The following is a 6,152-nucleotide window of genomic DNA, read 5'->3' on the forward strand; positions in this document are numbered from 1 at the left end:
AAGGACATTGACTGTTGGTTTTTGAGAGGAATAATATCAAATCTAATGGCAGCTCTAAGGTTACAGGAAGGCAATATGAGTGACACTCATTTCTGGGAGAAAATTTACACTGAGAAAAAATTCAATTCTTATAGTCAAGCACATTATATATATTTTTTAAACCTTAAAATATTGTGCTAAAACAAGTGCAGGTTTTTATGTAAAATTCTAAATACGTTTTATAATTGGTTTGTGCTTTGGTCTAAACTTATGGCACAGAAGACTTAGACTTTTATTTGTTGTATAGATACTTAAAACACATAATAACTATTTTGCCAGCTACACCAATCCATTTCTAATATCTAAGTCCTCAGAGATAAACACCTTTAACAGTTTAGTGTGTATCTAGGTTTTTTCTACCCACAGAGGAACATAAAATACATTTGAAATGTGTGTTTGTTTTACAAAAATCTAGTCATATGTACTACTCTGCAGCTTGCTTTTTATATATAATGTACCAAAGATGTCTTTCCTCGTCAATACACAGAGATCCATTTTGTTCTTTTCAATAAGTGTGTGGTATTCTGTGTATGAATGTATCTTAACTTCAAGACTTATTGACATATATTTACAGCGTTTTCAATGTTTTGATATCTGAAATAATGCTGCCTAAACATCTTTGTGCATTTTTGCACACATGTATCAATATTTTGGTAGGAAACATGTACCCTTTGAAATAACTTGGTCTCCTTTTTAGCACATTAATGTCAGTTATTCATCTGTAACTATTTTATAGAAATTCATGCATATATTTACTATTACTCTGTATAATTTACTAACATGTTATTGCACCAATATGATAAATTGGTATTAGAATAAAATATTTGGTGCAGTTCTTGGTCAGATACAACCACCAAATATAGCATTTCATTTGTAGTTTTATAGCAATTTACTTTCAGTCACGGTTGATGGCCACCTATTGCAATGAAAAGCAGGCACTATGCTAACAGGTTTCACAAGCACTGTCAGAACTCAGAACAGTAACAGTGAGGACTGGAATAATCAGAAAAAGCTTCTTGGAAGAGCTGGAACTTCAGCATTGCCTTGAAACATGAGGAGGATTTGGATAGCTTAAAAGAGGGAGGAGCCAAGGATGTGAACCTGAGAAGTCAGTACCACGGACAGAGCAGAGATGGCCCGCATGGAAAATACACTCCGAGAGGAGTCCTGAGAAAAGAAGTCAGAGAGGCAACGTGAGGCTTTATGATGAGGATTTTGTAAAACCCACCAGAAGGTCCAGACTTGGTTTAGAAATAGGAAATCAAGACCAATGGACCATCTGGGAGAGCATATAACAAAGCTGGCGTCCATCTGAAGTAGGGCTTAAAGAGGAAAGAAAATGAGATGTTAGACCAATAGTAGACCCAGAGCCCACACTGGGGTGGTAACCTTATAAATGAGAAGGGATAGTTAAGTGAGACATTCTGTGGAAAGAATCGGCATGGTCCACAAGAATGAGTCCTGCTTCCTTGGAGCTCACTCTGAGCAGGCCCTGGGCCCAGGGCTCTAGTTACGTGCTCCCATCTACTCCTCCTCAGGACAACCCTCTGAGTCTGTATGATAACCAACCTCATGGATGAGATATGCTGAGGCTCAGGGAGGTTGAGTGACTTGTCCAAGGTCACAGAGATTACAAATCACAGAGTTGTGATCCCAACCTGTGCCCGAATCCAAAACCAGAAACAAGAGGTGAAATGCAGATTGATTGATTACTTGATTGATTAATTGATTGATTGATGGTGAGGAAGATTGTCCCTAAGCTAACATCTGTTGCCAGTCTTCCTCTTTTTACTTGAGGAAGAACGTCCCTGAGCTAAGATCTGTGCCAATCTTCCTCTGTTTTGTATATGGGTCGCTGCCACAGCATGGCTTGATGAGTGGTGTGTAGGTCCACGCCCAGGATCCAAACCCATGAACCCCGGGCTGCCACAGCAGAGCGCACAAACTTAACCACTACACCTCTGGACTAGCCCCTGAAATGCAGATTTATATCACAAACATTATGGAGATTCCATTCCATATTAGCTCGTACCTTCAAAAAGGAGATGGTCCTTCTTTTTCCACTGTGTTTCCCTCCTTCTATGAAAAACTATGAAAAGGTAGTTTCCTAAAAAAAAAAACGACTGAGTTCAAATCACCTCTGGGATAGTTCCACTCAGGCTGATGAAGTCCTTGAGAAGTGAAATAACCTAAATTTTCATACCAGCCTTGTTAACTCACTGAGTTACCTCATACAACATCACCTAACTTCTTGGAACCTCACTCTCCTCATCACAATGAGGTAGAGTAGATATTATAGATCTCTCCTAGCTCCTAAACACCATGGTGCTCTTATTTTTTGCATTTTTGGCACCAAATCATGCTGATTAGAGGACTGAGCTAACAAAATCTAAATCTTAGTTGGCCCCCAGGACTGGATATAATCTCTTATAATTCCCTTATGCATTCATTAACTTAGTCATTCATAGAATAAATATTTATAATCTACTATGTGACAGACGCTTCTCTAGATGCTGTAGATAGAACAAGGAGCCAGACACTGGCCTTATCTTCTAGTAGGGTAGTGATAGTAACTTTTTCTGAGCATGTCCTGTGTTCTTATGTGTGATTTAAGGATTAACTCATTTAATCTTTATGCCAACCCTATGAGGTATCTCTTCATAAGAATGAGGCACAATGAGAGTAAGTAACTTGCCCAAGATTACACAGCTATGTGGCAGAATCAGGATTTAAACCCAGGCAGTCAGTACCCAGAGCCCCAACTCAACCTCAATGCTTTGCTCAATAGTCATTGCAGCCTTTTCCCCAGGAAGTACCCCACTGCCTGTGAGGAGAGCCAGAACACGGCCAAGGCTGAAATGAGAGCTTGAAAGAGAGGCTATAGGATTCTGTGGCTTGTGCTTTGGAATTCCAAGACTGTGTTTGAATTCCAGTTTGATGCATGCCCGTCAAATTGGTGACCTTAATTTCTCTGGACCTCAGTTTCCTCATCTATAACATGGGGATAAAATAGTGTCTACCCCATAGGGCTGTCTTAAAGTACAGGACAATGTTGAGTGCCACAATGGGAGTCAGAATAAGTACTCAAAATACTTCAAGAACGTGCACTAGCACTTCGGATGTTGGAAAGTATTTATCGATACCCATCTTGACTTCAGCCATCTGCTCACCTACCGTGAAGAGACCCCTAGAATCTAAGATGTGCTAATTCAGGACTGTAGGCATTTAAACATCAGCATGTGTTGTCATGGAAGACAACTTCTATTTGTCTTAGAGGTTACCCACACATCCTATAAACACTATAATCACCAGGAACAAGGCTGGAAATATGCAAAGTCATGGAACATTCTAGAACTGTTCACACTGAAAGGAGGTTGAGTTTCCTCTCTGATTGGGGCATGTTCAATAATAGCGATGTGCTGCATTTTGTGTACCATTGGTTGTATAATGACCTTCAACACCTCAAGATCATTGTCTTGGCACCAGAACAGCCCCATAAGGGAGATTAATGGACTATTTTGCACTTTAGTTGATTCCTTGAAGCATTTCCTAGATGACGCCATTATTTGCATTTTCCTGATGGCTAGTTCAAAAGTAGAGCTTCTAATGGCTGGAATGAGACACACAGTAAGTTTGTGGCAGTGAGAAATAAAAGCAAAGAGGAATCATAAGACTCAGCCCTGTTTCTCAAAATGCTAACCCACTTTCTCTTCCCAATAATTGTGCCTTTATAAATAAATAAATATGCAGGCTCATGGAGCTGCAACTTCAGAGTTTGGCAAAAATTCAACTAAACCTACATGGACACAGGTAAAAGATGAGATATACTCAAAACTCCTCATACTAGAATTAGACAATGCCAGGCAGAATCTAAATCGCAAATGTGATTGCCACTTGCCTAACCTTATAACTTAGTCTTTAGTAATACAACATCCAGAGACAACAGATGAGGGTTTAAATGCTTATTTTCCCACTTTTACTAGCTGGGGCAATCACTTCGGCAAATGACTTCTCCAAGACTCAGTATTCTTATCTGTCAAATAGGGAATAAATATGCTACATACCTCCTTAAACAATCATGAGAATCAAATGATATAATTCATGTAAATGGCTTAGCATGTAGCCTGGCAGATAATAAGAACTCAAATTTGTTCTTATTACTATTTCAAAGCACCTTGCATACATTATTTCTAACCTTTTAAACAACCCTTCAAAATAGATGGTCTTAGCTCCATTGTACAGATACTGCAACGCAGGTTCAGACCAGCCACGTGACTTCACTGCATTACATAGCTGCTCGGTGGCAGAACCAGCCCTTTCTGACCCCAGCGCCCCAGTTTTGTTCTACTGCGTTCTGCCTCTCAGAGTCACCTTGGCCCTCATACAAACCATGATCCTGACTGAAATGCGAGCATAACTCCATCCAAAGTCAGTTTCCCCTATTGGCCCAGGATCCAGCTCTCAGGACAAGACTCGCCAACTAGACACAGAAATGCCGACATGGTTGTGTTTATAAAATGCCTTTCACCGTAGAAACTGGCCACTTGGACAGGCATATTTCAGCAGGAAACAAGGTAGCTTGCTTTCCAAAGTGCTTGCTCTTACATCTCATAACCAAAGGAGAAGAGGAGTGTCTTTTTTTTATTGGCCCATAACCTTTCAGTTATGTGAGTTTGGCACAAAATGACAGCTGTTAACACAGCAGGCCACCTCTTGGCATTCCAGTGATGGCTATATTAGTGCCACCACAGGCCCAGGCCTGTCATAAGCCTTTCATGAATCAAAGTGCCACTAATTTTCCCCTTATAAAGACCACAAGATGGTATCCAGGCTGTGCCTTTCAATTTGTATTGTTCCGCCATGCAGCAGCAAGACCATGAATTTTAAACGCCTGCTGTGACTTGGTTCTGTAACTGTACCACGGCCCAATGCCGTTACTGAGAGAATGGTGCAAAGTAAGTGTAACAGTATTTTTACAGTGAAACCTACTTACAGTAAATCCTGAGGACTGAGAATAAATTCAGCTGAGGATCCTCATTAAATGCTAATTCCCTCTTCTCCCCTCTCCCCTCGCCCCACCCTCTTGCACATCATATAAGCCTTGTCTTACAGGACTTGGCAGAGCACTAAAACAAGCATCCTACAGAGTCCCATAGACGCTGGTAATAAAGGGCAGAGACATTGAAGAGAGGCAGATAGACAATGGAGGAGAAAGGCAGAAGAAGCAAGAACTGGAAGCCAGCGTTGATTGTGGCTTCATCGATAATTCAAAATCCGTCTCTCCTAACTTTCTTTCACAACTGATGTTACCACCATTCTCCTAAACATCCAGGCTTGAAGCAATGAAGCCAAATCTGTGCCTTGTCCTCATTTGGCGCTCACACTCAGTCACTAGGTCTGTGGATACTTCCTTTGCTATATCTTTCACCTCCAACCTTCATTTGCATTCCCACCACAATCACTTTAATAGAGGTCATTGTCACCTAACAACTGAATTATTGCAATCCTTCGTTGATTGTAAAGTAGGTAAGAATTCATCTCTGGATGCGAACAAATCTGGGTTCAAATTCTGGACAAGCCACTTGCTAGTTGTGTGACCTTGGAAAATTTTTAATCAATGTTTCCAAGTATCATCTGAAAATAGAGATGACAATAAGTAACCATCTCTAGAGTTGTTCAAATAATCAAGATAATGCGGGTGAAGTGCTTACATTACTTTTTAACTATTTTGCACAATTTCTTCCCTCTTTATTTCTCTCTCTACACCTACTTCAAGTTTCTCTTACTAAAATAAAGCAACAACAAGGACAACTTCTGTTACAAGACCTAAACTGGATCCCCAGCATATCAGACAAATACCAAACACCTTGGTCTCTCATTCAAGGCCTTCACAATCAGACCCTAAGTTACCTTCCCATCCAACTCCATTTCATTACCATTTCAGTTCATGCCATTTTCCCCCTTCAACTCCATCCCATTTCCATAATCCAAAGGTACACAGATTTTAAGATCTATTTCAAATCCACCACCCTTCACAAATGCTTTCTTGATACTTCAACCCAAACTAGTCTCCTTTTCTGCCAAACCCTGTAGTTGACACCTATTTCTCATGT

General features: G+C 40.3%; 1 long non-coding RNA gene across 1 annotated transcript in view; it reads left to right on the plus strand.

The window, feature by feature from the left end:
- Positions 1–551, plus strand: part of LOC139076861 (uncharacterized) — a 7,789-nt gene extending 7,238 nt beyond the window's left edge. Inside the window, exon 2 of the long non-coding RNA XR_011528884.1 lies at positions 1–551. This exon is cut by the window's left edge and continues 5,458 nt beyond it. This is a non-coding gene — a long non-coding RNA (uncharacterized lncRNA).
- Positions 552–6,152: the final 5,601 nt, after the last annotated feature.

This window comes from Equus przewalskii, chromosome 17 (genome assembly GCF_037783145.1).
Source record: "Equus przewalskii isolate Varuska chromosome 17, EquPr2, whole genome shotgun sequence".
NCBI lineage: Eukaryota > Metazoa > Chordata > Mammalia > Perissodactyla > Equidae > Equus > Equus przewalskii.